The sequence below is a fragment of the Salvelinus namaycush genome, chromosome 38 (assembly GCF_016432855.1).
Source record: "Salvelinus namaycush isolate Seneca chromosome 38, SaNama_1.0, whole genome shotgun sequence".
In the NCBI taxonomy this organism is placed as follows: domain Eukaryota; kingdom Metazoa; phylum Chordata; class Actinopteri; order Salmoniformes; family Salmonidae; genus Salvelinus; species Salvelinus namaycush.
The window spans coordinates 22,105,376-22,124,331 of NC_052344.1; the positions used below are offsets into that span (position 1 = coordinate 22,105,376).

Sequence of the window (18,956 nt, forward strand, 5' to 3'; positions counted from 1 at the left end):
CAACCTCATAGTGTGGAAATATACACGGAGTGGACAAAACATTAGGAACACCTGTTCTTTCCATGACATAGACTGACCAGGTGAAAGCTATGATCCCTTATTGATGTCACCTGTTAAATCCACTTCAATCAGTGTAGATGAAGGGGAAGAGACAGGTTAAAGAATGATTTTTAAGCCTTGAGACAATTGAGACATGGATTGTGTATGTGTGCCATTCAGAGGGTGATAGTGCCTTTGAACAGGGTATGGTAGTAAACGCCAGGCGCACCGGTTTGAGTGTGTCAAGAACTGCAACGCTGCTGGGTTTTTCACCCTCAACAGTTTTCTGTGTGTATCAAGAATGGTCCACCACCCAAAGGACATCCAGCCAACTTGATACAACTGTAGGAAGCAATGGAGTCAACATGGGCCAGCCTCCCTGTGGAACTCTTTCCACACACCTGGAACGCTTTCGGCAAAAGGAAGGTATTCCTAATGTTTTGTACACTCGGTGTATATAAAACACAGGAACATCACATTTTTGACTGTATGGGCCTTTAAGTTTATTCCACCTGAGCAAGTCTGACCACAAGTCAGAGACCACTGTGATGACACACCAACTGATGACCACCAATCAGAGACCACTGTGATGACACACCAACTGATGACCACCAATCAGACACCACTGTGATGACACACCAACTGATGACCACCAATCAGAGACCACTGTGATGACACACCAACTGATGACCACCAATTAGACACCACTGTGATGACACACAAACTGATGACCACCAATCAGAGACCACTGTAATGACACACCAACTGATGACCACCAATCAGAGACCACTGTGATGACACACCAACTGATGACCACCAATCAGAGACCACTGTGATGACAAATGCCATTGATGGATCCTTTTAGTATTCTTCTAATCAAAATGTAACTGAAAGTAATCAGATTACTTTACTGAGTTTGGGTAATTAGGACAGGTAATTAGTAACTGTACTGTAACATATTACATTGGACAGGTAATTAGTAACTGTACTGTAACAGATTACATTGGACAGGTAATTAGTAACTGTACTGTAACAGATTACATTGGACAGGTAATTAGTAACTGTACTGTAACAGATTACATTGGACAGGTAATTAGTAACTGTACTGTAACAGATTACATTGGACAGGTAATTAGTAACTGTACTGTAACAGATTACATTGGACAGGTAATTAGTAACTGTACTGTAACAGATTACATTTAGAAAGTAACCTAACCAACCCTAGACTAATAAGTCATTACATTTCATGATCAAGGCTTTGGTCTATGGCCACTCGGGTGACCAAACCAGACACATTCCTTGGGCCACGTCTGGGTGTGTGTGTGTGTGTGTGTGTGTGTGTGTGTGTGTGTGTGTGTGTGTGTGTGTGTGTGTGTGTAAGGGGTACACACACTACACCACCTTGGCGCCAGGGGACTGGACTGGGACAGTATGGGAGGTCGTCAACACTGACACCTGGAATTATCAGAACTGTCATTGACAGTGGATTACAATGAACACATTGCTGTACAGGCCTACACACACCACATGTGCATACTTAGACATACACAAAAGTCAATTGTAGGCAACAAAATACATAATACTGTGTATAGCTCTCAAAGTACATGAGACACAATGTCATGGGCACACTACACACGGCTAGCCTTACATTAACACACTTGTTGTAGTTTCCAAACAGTGTCGGAGCTTCAGAGGCTTTGACAACACACTGTTATCAGGATCTGTGATTAGGTTAGGAAGTGTTTACCAAAGTGCGCCCTCTCCTGTTTGAAATACCTGGCAACGAATCAAAGAGCTGCATGAGTAAGGGTCTAGAATAGAGTGTGTTCTATTGTGAAAGTCTCTCTGCTACAGAGGAACGCCCGTTCATTTCTCTAGTGACCTCAAGCATAGCGCTCTCCCGCCTGTGTGTGATGTTGAAAGACTCGTGCACGTACGGCGGTGGAGTGGAGGGAGGCCATTCTCGTGAACGCGCATCCCGATCCTTACGTCACTGAAGCGCCCTGGCTCGGGGATCTACTGGTAGTGCTGGCAATAGAGGAGAAAAAAATCAACTGCTCCGAAAAGAGGCATTTTCTATCGGTTGTAACGGTTCCTCAACGGATAACGGTTCTATCTGACGCCGGATACGGATAATTGACATAACTGGACTAACCGGATTTATGAGAAGAAGGTAGGTGACATTTTAAAAGTGAATTTCTAGATTGAAGCCCACTTCTGACTGGGCTGAGAAGTGGACAGTCTAATTGCCGTGAGTGTGTGTCTCTCAGGAAAGAGAAGCCATGTACATGTGTTGAGTGTGTGTGGTGTTATATGGTAGTTTTGACAGCATGTCTGTTGTAATTAACTATAATTATACGCAGCTTTACTTAGTTGTCGTCTCGAGTTGTTGGGCTCTTCTGTAGCGCGAGATAGGAGGGAAAATATATTTAGCGGTTGAGGAAAAGAGGCGTCTCGTTTCACTGGGGTTTTACACAATGTAGGTATGCAATATATTCTACCATTCAATGTATTCCTGTGTTCCCTCAGAGGAATAGGCAGTCTTATAGCCGACTAAAGCGGTTATGAATCAGTGCATTGCGTTTTTGTCGGTGTAGTGAGAGGGTTCTTCTAGACTGCCGTTGAGGGTTCATTTGACTGTCTTGCTCTAAAGGTTTAAGTCTTTGACTTGTCAGTCTTACGAAAGAGCTGTCAACTGGCAGCGTGGCCAACACAGCAAGTCGACACCCGCTCTACAGAGTAGCCAACAACCTATTCCAGCAAGTTGCAAATTGTTACATTGTTGCTACGCTGTGTGGATAAAACATTTATCGCCAGGCCTATTCGGCAACATTGTAGCCAGACGTTATTGTTGCAAACACAAAAGCTATAGAACGTTTTACGACACCTCCGATTAGATAGACTCATTATTTTATCTACGACACGTTTTCCTACGGGAATGACTTCTTTATAGGGAATTACCTCCAAAGTGTAATGTTGCCGCCCGTTGAAATGCCATTTCCCCAACTCCTCCCATAAACACTGGAGTCGAATAACCCTGGCGCGGTTCACTTCCAGAATACCCAATCTGGACTAAACACGAGAACTTCTGAAGTGTTTGTAAACGCCCTGTGTAATAGACTGTAGCCTATTCCAAAGCACCCGTGATTGACTTGGACGTAAATGTGAGAGGAGACGATACGGATTGAGTCGGTATTTGTAGGCTATTCCCGGTATCCACTAGGCTACTCGTATCCTCCAGACAGAGCGGGCAACAGGTTGCTTCATGGCTGGGGCTAACGTTGTCATCGACCCCTTGTTATTCACGCGTCACTGCACGTAACCTAGGTTTACCTCAAATAGCCTAATAACTACTCAGTAATAATGCGGCTCCCTAAATAGATTAGTTTGACAGAATAATAACATTGTATTTTTTATCAGTTACTATTCTTTGAACGGTAGTATTTTTCATCAGGCTACAGTGGGCCTAGTTTGTAACGGCAGTAGGCACCGTCTGTATTTTTCATGATGTCGCTAATTACCGGAGAAGTTACCTTAAGTTCATACACTTTTTTTTTTTTAGTTTAGTTTAGTTTATTAGCTCGTGCTGCAGCTCCTCTTCCTGAGGTCTGTTTAATGTTGTACATGTCATACATTACACAATGCTGTGTGTCCTGGCCTTTTGACTCATAATTGATTAGTCAGTTGACTGATAATTGATTATGTCTGTCTGTCTGCCTATCAGTCTGCCTGTGTGTATGAGAGATAATTAAGGAGTGAGTGAATGAATGCTATGTTGTTCAGTACTACCTCCACTGTGAGGGGGCCAACAGTCTGTCTCAGTGTCAGAGCCCACCTGCTATAGAGGAGATAAGACCCTAATAACATGTCACCCTACCCCAGTCCATATTCAAGGCCTTATGTCAGGCTGCTCCACTGTAAGGCCTTATGTCAGGCTGCTCCACTGTAAGGCCCTTATGTCAGGCTGCTCCACTGTAAGGCCCTTATGTCAGGCTGCTCCACTGTAAGGCCCTTATGTCAGGCTGCTCCACTATAAGGCCTTATGCCAGGCTGCTCCACTGTAAGGCCTTATGCCAGGCTGCTCCACTGTAAGGCCTTATGCCAGGCTGCTCCACTGTAAGGCCTTATGCCAGGCTGCTCCACTGTAAGGCCTTATGCCAGGCTGCTCCACTGTAAGGCCCTTATGCCAGGCTGCTCCACTGTAAGGCCCTTATGCCAGGCTGCTCCACTGTAAGGCCCTTATGCCAGGCTGCTCCACTGTAAGGCCTTATGCCAGGCTGAACCACTGTAAGGCCTTATGCCAGGCTGCTCCACTGTAAGGCCTTATGCCAGGCTGCTCCACTGTAAGGCCCTTATGCCAGGCTGCTCCACTGTAAGGCCTTATGCCAGGCTGCTCCACTGTAAGGCCTTATGCCAGGCTGCTCCACTGTAAGGCCTTATGCCAGGCTGCTCCACTGTAAGGCCTTATGCCAGGCTGCACAACTGTAAGGCCTTATGCCAGGCTGCTCCACTGTAAGGCATTATGTCAGGATGCTCCACTGTAAGGCCCTTATGCCAGGCTGCTCCACTGTAAGGCCTTATGCCAGGCTGCTCCACTGTAAGGCCTTATGCCAGGCTGCTCCACTGTAAGGCCTTATGCCAGGCTGCTCCACTGTAAGGCCTTATGCCAGGCTGCTCCACTGTAAGGCCCTTATGCCAGGCTGCTCCACTGTAAGGCCCTTATGCCAGGCTGCTCCACTGTAAGGCCTTATGCCAGGCTGCTCCACTGTAAGGCCTTATGCCAGGCTGCACAACTGTAAGGCCTTATGCCAGGCTGCTCCACTGTAAGGCATTATGTCAGGATGCTCCACTGTAAGGCCCTTATGCCAGGCTGCTCCACTGTAAGGCCTTATGCCAGGCTGAACCACTGTAAGGCCTTATGCCAGGCTGCTCCACTGTAAGGCCTTATGCCAGGCTGCTCCACTGTAAGGCCCTTATGCCAGGCTGCTCCACTGTAAGGCCTTATGCCAGGCTGCTCCACTGTAAGGCCTTATGCCAGGCTGCTCCACTGTAAGGCATTATGTCAGGATGCTCCACTGTAAGGCCCTTATGCCAGGCTGCTCCACTGTAAGGCCTTATGCCAGGCTGCTCCACTGTAAGGCCTTATGCCAGGCTGCTCCACTGTAAGGCCTTATGCCAGGCTGCTCCACTGTAAGGCCTTATGCCAGGCTGCTCCACTGTAAGGCCCTTATGCCAGGCTGCTCCACTGTAAGGCCCTTATGCCAGGCTGCTCCACTGTAAGGCCTTATGCCAGGCTGAACCACTGTAAGGCCTTATGCCAGGCTGCTCCACTGTAAGGCCCTTATGCCAGGCTGCTCCACTGTAAGGCCTTATGCCAGGCTGCTCCACTGTAAGGCCCTTATGCCAGGCTGCTCCACTGTAAGGCCCTTATGCCAGGCTGCTCCACTGTAAGGCCTTATGCCAGGCTGAACCACTGTAAGGCCTTATGCCAGGCTGCTCCACTGTAAGGCCCTTATGCCAGGCTGCTCCACTGTAAGGCCTTATGCCAGGCTGCTCCACTGTAAGGCCTTTTGCCAGGCTGAACCACTGTAAGGCCTTATGCCAGGCTGCTCCACTGTAAGGCCTTATGCCAGGCTGCTCCACTGTAAGGCCTTATGCCAGGCTGCTCCACTATAAGGCCTTATGCCAGGCTGCTCCACTGTAAGGCATTATGTCAGGCTGCTCCACTGTAAGGCCTTATGCCAGGCTGCTCCACTGTAAGGCCTTATGCCAGGCTGCTCCACTGTAAGGCCTTATGCCAGGCTGCTCCACTGTAAGGCCTTATGCCAGGCTGCTCCACTGTAAGGCCTTATGCCAGGCTGCTCCACTGTAAGGCCTTATGCCAGGCTGCTCCACTGTAAGGCCTTATGCCAGGCTGCTCCACTGTAAGGCCTTATGCCAGGCTGCTCCACTGTAAGGCCTTATGTCAGCGTCGTCCAGGTTAGGGGAGGGTTTGGTCGGGGTAGGCCATCATTGTAAATAAGAATTTGTTCTTAACTGACTTGCCTAGTTAAATAAAAGTTAAATAAAATGATTTGAATGGTGTAGAATGAAAGAGGATGACATTGGCATACTATTGACATACTATAGATAACATACTGTACATTTTTTGTTTAATGGAAATTTAGTGAACTAGTCACGACAACCCCCTCTAGCTGTTGATTAATAGTTTTCACCTCCCCTCTGACCCCTATCCCAGTACCTGGTGGACACCTGGTTTCACCTCCCCTCTGATCCCTATCCCAGTACCTGGTGGACACCTGGTTTCACCTCCCCTCTGACCCCTATCCCAGTACCTGGTGGACACCTGGTTTCACCTCCCCTCTGACCCCTATCCCAGTACCTGGTGGACACCTGGTTTCACCTCCCCTCTGATCCCTATCCCAGTACCTGGTGGACACCTGGTTTCACCTCCCCTCTGACCCCTATCCCAGTACCTGGTGGACACCTGGTTTCACCTCCCCTCTGATCCCTATCCCAGTACCTGGTGGACACCTGGTTTCACCTCCCCTCTGACCCCTATCCCAGTACCTGGTGGACACCTGGTTTCACCTCCCCTCTGACCCCTATCCCAGTACCTGGTGGACACCTGGTTTCACCTCCCCTCTGACCCCTATCCCAGTACCTGGTGGACACCTGGTTTCACCTCCCCTCTGACCCCTATCCCAGTACCTGGTGGACACCTGGTTTCACCTCCCCTCTGACCCCTATCCCAGTACCTGGTGGACACCTGGTTTCACCTCCCCTCTGACCCCTATCCCAGTACCTGGTGGACACCTGGTTTCACCTCCCCTCTGACCCCTATCCCAGTACCTGGTGGACACCTGGTTTCACCTCCCCTCTGACCCCTATCCCAGTACCTGGTGGACACCTGGTTTCACCTCCCCTCTGATCCCTATCCCAGTACCTGGTGGACACCTGGTTTCACCTCCCCTCTGACCCCTATCCCAGTACCTGGTGGACACCTGGTTTCACCTCCCCTCTGACCCCTATCCCAGTACCTGGTGGACACCTGGTTTCACCTCCCCTCTGATCCCTATCCCAGTACCTGGTGGACACCTGGTTTCACCTCCCCTCTGACCCCTATCCCAGTACCTGGTGGACACCTGGTTTCACCTCCCCTCTGACCCCTATCCCAGTACCTGGTGGACACCTGGTTTCACCTCCCCTCTGATCCCTATCCCAGTACCTGGTGGACACCTGGTTTCACCTCCCCTCTGACCCCTATCCCAGTACCCGGTGGACACCTGGTTTCACCTCCCCTCTGACCCCTATCCCAGTACCTGGTGGACACCTGGTTTCACCTCCCCTCTGACCCCTATCCCAGTACCTGGTGGACACCTGGTTTCACCTCCCCTCTGACCCCTATCCCAGTACCTGGTGGACACCTGGTTTCACCTCCCCTCTTACCCCTATCCCAGTACCTGGTGGACACCTGGTTTCACCTCCCCTCTGACCCCTATCCCAGTACCTGATGGACACCTGGTTTCACCTCCCCTCTGACCCCTATCCCAGTACCTGGTGGACACCTGGTTTCACCTCCCCTCTGACCCCTATCCCAGTACCCGGTGGACACCTGGTTTCACCTCCCCTCTGACCCCTATCCCAGTACCTGGTGGACACCTGGTTGGAGCCTGACTTTATAACTGTACATCACGGAGAAGATCAAAGCCTGTCTAACTCCCTCTCTTTAACCCAGGAGGAGAGTAAAAGTGACAGAGAGAGAGAGAGGCCCCATGTACAAATTACTGCCTGAGTTGTTTGTTGAGTCCAATATGTGCAAGTCAAGACCTGTCATCTCTCACTTCTGTACCTTCAAGTTTACTCAAAATAAGCGCTTGTGGTGTGTGTGTGTGTGTGTGTGTGTGTGTGTGTGTGTGTGTGTGTGTGTGTGTGTGTGTGTGTGTGTGTGTGTGTGTGTGTGTGTGTGTGTGTGTGTGTGTGTGTGTGTGTGTGTGTGTGTGTGTGTGTGTTATCATGTATCAACTTGCTAGTGGCTTTCTGAGATAAAGAGTCTAATGGATAAGGATAATGCTGAATGAGAGTGAGATAAATTATATTTATGTTTGTATAGGAAGGATAATGCTGTACTGCATATGAAGGACAATGCTGTATTGTACAAGAAGGATAATGCTGTATTGTAGACGAATGATAATGCTATATTGTAGAGGAAGGATAATGTTGTATTGTATAGGAAGGATAATGCTGTACTGCATATGAAGGACAATGCTGTATTGTACAAGAAGGATAATGTTGTATTGTAGACGAATGATAATGTTATATTGTAGAGGAAGGATAATGTTGTATTGTAGAGGAAGGATAATGTTGTATTGTAGAGGAGGGATAATGTTGTACCGTAGATGAATGATAATGATGTATTGTAGAGGAATGATAATGCTGTACTGTAGACGATGGATAATGCTGTATTGTAGCAGAATGGTAATGCTGTAGTGTAGAGGAAGGATAATGCTGTATTGTAGACAATGGATAATGCTGTATTGTACAAGAAGGATAATGTTGTATTGTAGAGGAAGGATAATGTTGTATTGTAGAGGAAGGATAATGTTGTATTGTAGAGGAAGGATAATGTTGTACCGTAGATGAATGGTAATGATGTATTGTAGAGGAATGATAATGCTGTACTGTAGACAATGGATAATGCTGTATTGTAGCAGAATGCTAATGCTGTACCGCAGAGGAAGGATAATGCTGTATTGTAGGCCTTGTACACAGTAATAACACTATGTTTCCCCTAGAACCCAAAAAGTTGGGGTTAGCACTTCAGAATGTATTTCATTTAACACAAATTGAGATTTTGAGATTGTTTAATTTTTGTGGAGTTAGCTCAATCTGGGCAAAAGTATTAGATTCCTGCTGGGCTGAAGAAAGCCAAGCTCTTACTTTCATTTCTTTCCCACCCCATATTAATTTCTTCTCTTTTGCAACAATGAGTTTGGCAAGTTTACTTATGTGTTGGATGGCTGCAGTGAAAATGTAGGTTTATACCAGGTGTGTACAGGCCCCCACATGTGCAAATTATACACACGTGTGAGTTGGAGAGTGTTTTGTTTTGCATTTCCCAGCTACCCCTGAGAGTGGGGTTACAGCCACCCATTATCAATGGCTTCCCTGGAGAAATTAGTGTTAAGTGCCTTGCTCAAGGACACGTCAACAGATTCTTCACCTCGTCTGCGCAGGGATTCGAACTAGCGACCTTTCGGTTACTGGCGCAGCACTCTAACCACTAGGCTACCTGCCACTTGCATATATTTTGCTGATTGTGCTATTACACATTGATGTCAGGGTTATGCCAGTTATGACAGAATAAACTATCCCTTTCACACCCCTTTCTCACACCTAACAAAGGGATATTAACCGGGCTATTATATGATGCTAAGGATAGCATGTACCTGTTATGATGCTAAGGATAGCAAGTACAGTACTATAGCTGTTCCTGTTATGATGCTAAGGATAGTATGTACAGTACTATAGCTGTTCCTGTTATGATGCTAAGGATAGCATGTACAGTACTGTAGCTGTTCCTGTTATGATGCTACGGATAGCATGCACAGTACTATAGCTGTTCCTGTTGTGATGCTACGGATAGCATGTACCTGTTATGATGCTAAGGATAGCATGTACAGTACTATAGCTGTTCCTGTTATGATGCTAAGGATAGCATGCACAGTACTATAGCTGTTCAGGTTATGATGCTAAGGATAGCATGTACAGTACTATAGCTGTTCCTGTTATGATGCTAAGGATAGCATGTACAGTACTATAGCTGTTCCTGTTATGATGCTAAGGATAGCATGTACAGTACTATAGCTGTTCCTGTTATGATGCTAAGGATAGCATGTACAGTACTATAGCTGTTCCTGTTGTGATGCTACGGATAGCATGCACAGTACTATAGCTGTTCCTGTTATGATGCTAAGGATAGCATGTACAGTACTATAGCTGTTCCTGTTATGATGCTAAGGATAGCATGTACAGTACTATAGCTGTTCCTGTTGTGATGCTACGGATAGCATGTACAGTACTATAGCTGTTCCTGTTGTGATGCTACGGATAGCATGTACAGTACTATAGCTGTTCCTGTTGTGATGCTACGGATAGCATGTTCCTGTTATGATGCTAAGGATAGCATGTACAGTACTATAGCTGTTCCTGTTATGATGCTACGGATAGCATGCACAGTACTATAGCTGTTCCTGTTGTGATGCTACGGATAGCATGTACATGTTATGATGCTAAGGATAGCATGTACAGTACTATAGCTGTTCCTGTTATGATGCTAAGGATAGCATGTACAGTACTGTAGCTGTTCCTGTTATGATGCTACGGATAGCATGTACCTGTTATGATGCTAAGGATAGCATGTACAGTACTGTAGCTGTTCCTGTTATGATGCTACGGATAGCATGTACCTGTTATGATGCTAAGGATAGCATGCACAGTACTATAGCTGTTCCTGTTATGATGCTACGGATAGCATGTACCTGTTATGATGCTAAGGATAGCATGTACAGTACTGTAGCTGTTCCTGTTATGATGCTACGGATAGCATGTACCTGTTATGATGCTAAGGATAGCATGTACAGTACTGTAGCTGTTCCTGTTATGATGCTAAGGATAGCATGTACAGTACTGTAGCTGTTCCTGTTGTGATGCTACGGATAGCATGTACAGTACTATAGCTGTTCCTGTTGTGATGCTATGGATAGCATGTACCTGTTATGATGCTAAGGATAGTATGTACAGTACTATAGCTGTTCAGGTTATGATGCTAAGGATAGCATGTACAGTACTATAGCTGTTCAGGTTATGATGCTAAGGATAGCATGCACAGTACTATAGCATGTCAATGCTGCACAAACAGAACATATGGAACACCATTTGGAATGCTGTCTCCTCCTTTCCTGCGTACAGAGAACCCCCCCCTCTCTATCTCTATGTAGGAGGGAAAGAGGAGAACCCCCCCCCCCCACCCCTCTCTATCTCTATGTAGGAGGGAAAGAGGAGAACCCCCCCCCCCTCTCTATCTCTATGTAGGAGGGAAATAGGAGACCCCCCCTCTCTCTATCTCTATGTAGGAGGGAAAGAGGAGAACCCCCCCTCTCTATCTCTATGTAGGAGGGAAAGAGGAGAACCCCCCCCCTCTCTATCTCTATGTAGGAGGGAAAGAGGAGAACCCCCCCCCCCCTCCCCTCTCTATCTCTATGTAGGAGGGAAAGAGGAGACCCCCCCCCCCCTCTCTATCTCTATGTAGGAGGGAAAGAGGAGAACCCCCCCCCCCTCTCTATCTCTATGTAGGAGGGAAAGAGGAGAACCCCCCCTCTCTCTATCTCTATGTAGGAAGGAAAGAGGAGAACCCACCCCCTCTCTATCTCTATGTAGGAGGGAAAGAGGAGAAAACCCCCCCCCTCTCTATCTCTATGTAGGAGGGAAAGAGGAGAACCCCCCCCCTCTCTATCTCTATGTAGGAGGGAAAGAGGAGACCCCCCCCCTCTCTATCTCTATGTAGGAGGGAAAGAGGAGAACCCCCCCCCCCCTCCCCTCTCTATCTCTATGTAGGAGGGAAAGAGGAGAACCCCCCCCTCTCTATCTCTATGTAGGAGGGAAAGAGGAGAACCACCCCCCCCTCTCTCTATCTCTATGTAGGAGGGAAAGAGGAGAACCACCCCCCCTCTCTATCTCTATGTAGGAGGGAAAGAGGAGAACCCCCCCCTCCCTCTATCTCTATGTAGGAGGGAAAGAGGAGAACCACCCCCCCTCTCTATCTCTATGTAGGAGGGAAAGAGGAGAACCACCCCCCCTCTCTATCTCTATGTAGGAGGGAAAGAGGAGAACCCCCCCTCTCTATCTCTATGTAGAAGGGAAAGAGGAGAACCCCCCCCCCTCTCTATCTCTATGTAGGAGGGAAAGAGGAGAACCCCCCCCCCCCTCTCTATCTCTATGTAGGAGGGAATGAGGAGAACCCCCCCTCTCTCTATCTCTATGTAGGAGGGAAAGAGGAGAACCCCCCCCCTCTCTATCTCTATGTAGGAGGGAAAGAGGAGAACCCCCCCCCCTCTCTATCTCTATGTAGGAGGGAAAGAGGAGAACCCCCCCCTCTCTATCTCTATGTAGGAGGGAATGAGGAGAACCCCCCCCCCTCTCTATCTCTATGTAGGAGGGAAAGAGGAGAACCTTCCCCCCCCTCTCTATCTCTATGTAGGAGGGAAAGAGGAGAACCCCCCCCCCCTCTCTATCTCTATGTAGGAGGGAAAGAGGAGAACCCCCCCCCTCTCTATCTCTATGTAGGAGGGAAAGAGGAGAACCCCCCCCCCCTCTCTATCTCTATGTAGGAGGGAAAGAGGAGAACCCCCCCCCCCCCTCTATCTCTATGTAGGAGGGAAAGAGGAGAACCCCCCTCCCCCCCTCTCTATCTATATGTAGGAGGGAAAGAGGAGAACCCCCGTCTCTCTATCTCTATGTAGGAGGGAAAGAGGAGAACCCCCCCCCTCTCTATCTCTATGTAGGAGGGAAAGAGGAGACCCCCCCCCCTCTATCTCTATGTAGGAGGGAAAGAGGAGAACCCCCCCCCTCTCTATCTCTATGTAGGAGGGAATGAGGAGAACCCCCCCCCTCTCTATCTCTATGTAGGAGGGAAAAAGGAGAACCCCCCCCTCTCTATCTCTATGTAGGAGGGAAAGAGGAGAACCCACCCCCTCTCTATCTCTATGTAGGAGGGAAAGAGGAGACCCCCCCCCCTCTCTATCTCTATGTAGGAGGGAAAGAGGAGACCCCCCCCTCTCTATCTCTATGTAGGAGGGAAAGAGGAGACCCCCCCCCCTCTCTATCTCTATGTAGGAGGGAAAGAGGAGAACCCCCCCCCCCCCCCCTCTCTATCTCTATGTAGGAGGGAATGAGGAGAAACCCCCCCCCTCTCTATCTCTATGGAGGGAAAGAGGAGAACCCCCCTCTCTCTCTATCTCTATGTAGGAGGGAAAGAGGAGAACCCCCCCTCTCTATCTCTATGTAGGAGGGAAAGAGGAGACCCCCCCTCTCTCTATCTCTATGTAGGAGGGAAAGAGGAGAACCCCCCTCTCTCTATCTCTATGTAGGAGGGAAAGAGGAGAACCCCTCTCTCTCTATCTCTATGTAGGAGGGAAAGAGGAGAACCCCCCCCCCCCTCTCTATCTCTATGTAGGAGGGAATGAGGAGAACCCCCCCCCCCCTCTCTATCTCTATGTAGGAGGGAAAGAGGAGAACCCCCCCCTCTCTATCTCTATGTAGGAGGGAAAGAGGAGACCCCCCCCCTCTCTATCTCTATGTAGGAGGGAAAGAGGAGAACCCCCCCCCCTCTCTATCTCTATGTAGGAGGGAAAGAGGAGAACCCCCCCCCTCTCTATCTCTATGTAGGAGGGAATGAGGAGAACCCCCCCCCTCTCTATCTCTATGGAGGGAAAGAGGAGAACCCCCCTCTCTCTCTATCTCTATGTAGGAGGGAAAGAGGAGAACCCCCCCCCCCTCTCTATCTCTATGTAGGAGGGAATGAGGAGAACCCCCCCCCCCCTCTCTATCTCTATGTAGGAGGGAAAGAGGAGAACCCCCCCCTCTCTATCTCTATGTAGGAGGGAAAGAGGAGAACCCCCCCCCTCTCTATCTCTATGTAGGAGGGAAAGAGGAGAACCCCCCCCTCTCTATCTCTATGTAGGAGGGAAAGAGGAGAACCCCCCCCTCTCTATCTCTATGTAGGAGGGAAAGAGGAGAACCCCCCCCCCCTCTCTATCTCTATGTAGGAGGGAAAGAGGAGAACCCCCCCCCCTCTCTATCTCTATGTAGGAGGGAAAGAGGAGAACCCCCCCCCCCCTCTCTATCTCTATGTAGGAGGGAAAGAGGAGAACCCCCCCCTCCCCTCTCTATCTCTATGTAGGAGGGAAAGAGGAGAACTCCCCCCCCCCTCTCTATCTCTATGTAGGAGGGAAAGAGGAGAACCCCCCCCCCCCTCCCCTCTCTATCTCTATGTAGGAGGGAAAGAGGAGAACCCCCCCCCTCTCTATCTCTATGTAGGAGGGAAAGAGGAGAACCACCCCCCCCTCTCTCTATCTCTATGTAGGAGGGAAAGAGGAGAACCACCCCCCCCCCTCTCTATCTCTATGTAGGAGGGAAAGAGGAGAACCCCCCCCTCTCTATCTCTATGTAGGAGGTAAAGAGGAGAACCACCCCCCCTCTCTATCTCTATGTAGGAGGGAAAGAGGAGAAACACCCCCCCTCTCTATCTCTATGTAGGAGGGAAAGAGGAGAACCCCCCCCTCTCAATCTCTATGTAGAAGGGAAAGAGGAGAACCCCCCCCCCCTCTCTATCTCTATGTAGGAGGGAAAGAGGAGAACCCCCCCCCTCTCTATCTCTATGTAGGAGGGAATGAGGAGAACCCCCCCCCTCTCTATCTCTATGTAGGAGGGAAAGAGGAGAACCCCCCCCTCTCTATCTCTATGTAGGAGGGAAAGAGGAGAACCCCCCCCCTCTCTATCTCTATGTAGGAGGGAAAGAGGAGAACCCCCCCCCCACCCCTCTCTATCTCTATGTAGGAGGGAAAGAGGAGAACCCCCCCCCCCTCTCTATCTCTATGTAGGAGGGAAAGAGGAGAACCCCCCCCCCCCCCCCTCTCTATCTCTATGTAGGAGGGAAAGAGGAGAACCCCCCCCCTCTCTATCTCTATGTAGGAGGGAAAGAGGAGAACCCCCCCCCCCCTCTCTATCTCTATGTAGGAGGGAAAGAGGAGAACCCCCCCTCTCTCTATCTCTATGTAGGAGGGAAAGAGGAGAACCCCCCCCTCTCTATCTCTATGTAGGAGGGAAAGAGGAGACCCCCCCCTCTATCTCTATGTAGGAGGGAAAGAGGAGAACCCCCCCCCCCCTCTCTATCTCTATGTAGGAGGGAATGAGGAGAACCCCCCCCCCTCTCTATCTCTATGTAGGAGGGAAAGAGGAGAAACCCCCCCCCTCTCTATCTCTATGTAGGAGGGAAAGAGGAGAACCCCCCCCTCTCTATCTCTATGTAGGAGGGAAAGAGGAGACCCCCCCCTCTCTATCTCTATGTAGGAGGGAAAGAGGAGACCCCCCCCTCTCTATCTCTATGTAGGAGGGAAAGAGGAGAACCCCCCCCCTCTCTATCTCTATGTAGGAGGGAATGAGGAGAACCCCCCCCCTCTCTATCTCTATGGAGGGAAAGAGGAGAACCCCCCTCTCTCTCTATCTCTATGTAGGAGGGAAAGAGGAGAACCCCCCCCCCCCTCTCTATCTCTATGTAGGAGGGAAAGAGGAGACGCCCCCCTCTCTCTATCTCTATGTAGGAGGGAAAGAGGAGAACCCCCCCCCCCTCTCTATCTCTATGTAGGAGGGAAAGAGGAGAACCCCCCCTCTCTCTATCTCTATGTAGGAGGGAAAGAGGAGAACCCCCCCCTCTCTATCTCTATGTAGGAGGGAAAGAGGAGACCCCCCCCCTCTATCTCTATGTAGGAGGGAAAGAGGAGAACCCCCCCCCCCTCTCTATCTCTATGTAGGAGGGAATGAGGAGAACCCCCCCCCCCCCCCCTCTATCTCTATGTAGGAGGGAAAGAGGAGAACCCCCCCTCTCTATCTCTATGTAGGAGGGAAAGAGGAGAACCCCCCCCCCCTCTCTATCTCTATGTAGGAGGGAAAGTGGAGACCCTCCCCCCTCTCTATCTCTATGTAGGAGGGAAAGAGGAGACCCCCCCCCTCTCTATCTCTATGTAGGAGGGAAAGAGGAGAACCCCCCCCCCCCTCTCTATCTCTATGTAGGAGGGAATGAGGAGAACCCCCCCCCCCCCCTCTCTATCTCTATGGAGGGAAAGAGGAGAACCCCCCTCTCTCTCTATCGCTATGTAGGAGGGAAAGAGGAGAACCCCCCCCCCTCTCTATCTCTATGTAGGAGGGAAAGAGGAGACCCCCCCCTCTCTCTATCTCTATGTAGGAGGGAAAGAGGAGAACCCCCCTCTCTCTATCTCTATGTAGGAGGGAAAGAGGAGAACCCCTCTCTCTATCTCTATGTAGGAGGGAAAGAGGAGAACCCCCCCCCCTCTCTATCTCTATGTAGGAGGGAAAGAGGAGAACCCCCCCCCCCTCTCTATCTCTATGTAGGAGGGAAAGAGGAGAACCCCCCCCCCCCCCTCTCTATCTCTATGTAGGAGGGAAAGAGGAGAACCCCCCCCCTCTCTATCTCTATGTAGGAGGGAAAGAGGAGAACCCCCCCCCCTCTCTATCTCTATGTAGGAGGGAAAGAGGAGAACCCCCCCTCTCTCTATCTCTATGTAGGAGGGAAAGAGGAGAACCCCCCCCTCTCTATCTCTATGTAGGAGGGAAAGAGGAGACCCCCCCCTCTATCTCTATGTAGGAGGGAAAGAGGAGAACCCCCCCCCCCCTCTCTATCTCTATGTAGGAGGGAATGAGGAGAACCCCCCCCCCTCTCTATCTCTATGTAGGAGGGAAAGAGGAGAACCCCCCCCCCCTCTCTATCTCTATGTAGGAGGGAAAGAGGAGAACCCCCCCCTCTCTATCTCTATGTAGGAGGGAAAGAGGAGACCCCCCCTCTCTATCTCTATGTAGGAGGGAAAGAGGAGACCCCCCCCTCTCTATCTCTATGTAGGAGGGAAAGAGGAGAACCCCCCCCCTCTCTATCTCTATGTAGGAGGGAATGAGGAGAACCCCCCCCCTCTCTATCTCTATGGAGGGAAAGAGGAGAACCCCCCTCTCTCTCTATCTCTATGTAGGAGGGAAAGAGGAGAACCCCCCCCCCCCCCCCTCTCTATCTCTATGTAGGAGGGAAAGAGGAGACGCCCCCCTCTCTCTATCTCTATGTAGGAGGGAAAGAGGAGAACCCCCCCCCCCTCTCTATCTCTATGTAGGAGGGAAAGAGGAGAACCCCCCCTCTCTCTATCTCTATGTAGGAGGGAAAGAGGAGAACCCCCCCCTCTCTATCTCTATGTAGGAGGGAAAGAGGAGACCCCCCCCCTCTATCTCTATGTAGGAGGGAAAGAGGAGAACCCCCCCCCCCTCTCTATCTCTATGTAGGAGGGAATGAGGAGAACCCCCCCCCCCCCCCCTCTATCTCTATGTAGGAGGGAAAGAGGAGAACCCCCCCTCTCTATCTCTATGTAGGAGGGAAAGAGGAGAACCCCCCCCCCCTCTCTATCTCTATGTAGGAGGGAAAGTGGAGACCCTCCCCCCTCTCTATCTCTATGTAGGAGGGAAAGAGGAGACCCCCCCCCTCTCTATCTCTATGTAGGAGGGAAAGAGGAGAACCCCCCCCCCCCTCTCTATCTCTATGTAGGAGGGAATGAGGAGAACCCCCCCCCCCCTCTCTATCTCTATGGAGGGAAAGAGGAGAACCCCCCTCTCTCTCTATCTCTATGTAGGAGGGAAAGAGGAGAACCCCCCCCCTCTCTATCTCTATGTAGGAGGGAAAGAGGAGACCCCCCCCTCTCTCTATCTCTATGTAGGAGGGAATGAGGAGAACCCCCCCCCCCCCCCCCTCTATCTCTATGTAGGAGGGAAAGAGGAGAACCCCCCCTCTCTATCTCTATGTAGGAGGGAAAGAGGAGAACCCCCCCCCCCTCTCTATCTCTATGTAGGAGGGAAAGTGGAGACCCTCCCCCCTCTCTATCTCTATGTAGGAGGGAAAGAGGAGACCCCCCCCCTCTCTATCTCTATGTAGGAGGGAAAGAGGAGAACCCCCCCCCCCCTCTCTATCTCTATGTAGGAGGGAATGAGGAGAACCCCCCCCCCCCCCTCTCTATCTCTATGGAGGGAAAGAGGAGAACCCCCCTCTCTCTCTATCTCTATGTAGGAGGGAAAGAGGAGAACCCCCCCCCTCTCTATCTCTATGTAGGAGGGAAAGAGGAGACCCCCCCCTCTCTCTATCTCTATGTAGGAGGGAAAGAGGAGAACCCCCCTCTCTCTATCTCTATGTAGGAGGGAAAGAGGAGAACCCCTCTCTCTCTATCTCTATGTAGGAGGGAAAGAGGAGAACCCCCCCCCCCCCTCTCTATCTCTATGTAGGAGGGAATGAGGAGAACCCCCCCCCCCATCTCTATCTCTATGTTGGAGGGAAAGAGGAGAAAGAAACACAAAGTAGGGGTGCAGATGGACAAATGGAGCAGGTGAAGAGAGAAACAGAGAGTGAACATCTGTCCCTATCTGCTAGGTAGTCTATGTGGTTGTCGAGGCGACAGGGAGTGATATACACCTTTCCTGCACCAGGAGCTTCATCAACACATGACTTCCTGCCTCTTCATTGTCTCTCTCTTTCAATTCAAATGGCTTTATCAGCATGGGAAACTAATGTTTACATTGCCAAAGCAAATGAAATAGACAAGAAACCAAAACTCTCCCTTTCTCTCCCTTCCCCTCTCCCTCTCCCTTTCCCTTCCCCTCTCCCTTTCCCTTGCCCTCTCTCTCCCTTTCCCTTGCCCTCTCTCTCCCTTTCCCTTCCCCTCTCCCTTCCCCTCTCCCTTCCCCTCTCCCTTTCTCTCCCTTCCCCTCTCCCTCCCCCTCTCCCTTCCCCTATCTCTCCCTTTCTCTCCCTTCCCCTCTCTCTCCCTTCCCCTCTCCCTCTCCCTTCCCCTCTCTCTCCCTTCCCCTCTCTCTCCCTAGAGACTTTAACATTTCACTTTATTTATGTGTGGAACAAATTGTGTTGACTTACACATGCCATATCTGTAGTTAGTGTGTAATGTTGTTGCTTTGAATATGTCCTCTCAGTCAGTCACTAGGTCAGGTCTGTCTTACACAATTAAAGGATATTTCCCTCTGCAGCTAATGGAGGAGTTAAAGTGAGCTGGTCTCAGTGACTGGTCTGAGATCAGTGGTGG

The 18,956-nt window shown here is 50.1% G+C and overlaps 1 protein-coding gene across 1 annotated transcript in view; it reads left to right on the top strand.

Moving 5' to 3' along the window:
- Positions 1 to 2,053: 2,053 nt before the first annotated feature.
- The window catches only part of LOC120032164 (ELKS/Rab6-interacting/CAST family member 1-like), a 44,283-nt gene continuing 27,380 nt past the window's right edge, over positions 2,054 to 18,956 (top strand). The window contains exon 1 of the mRNA XM_038978132.1: positions 2,054 to 2,212. The gene's annotated coding sequence lies outside the window, so the exon portion shown is untranslated. The remainder of the gene's footprint in view (positions 2,213 to 18,956) is intronic.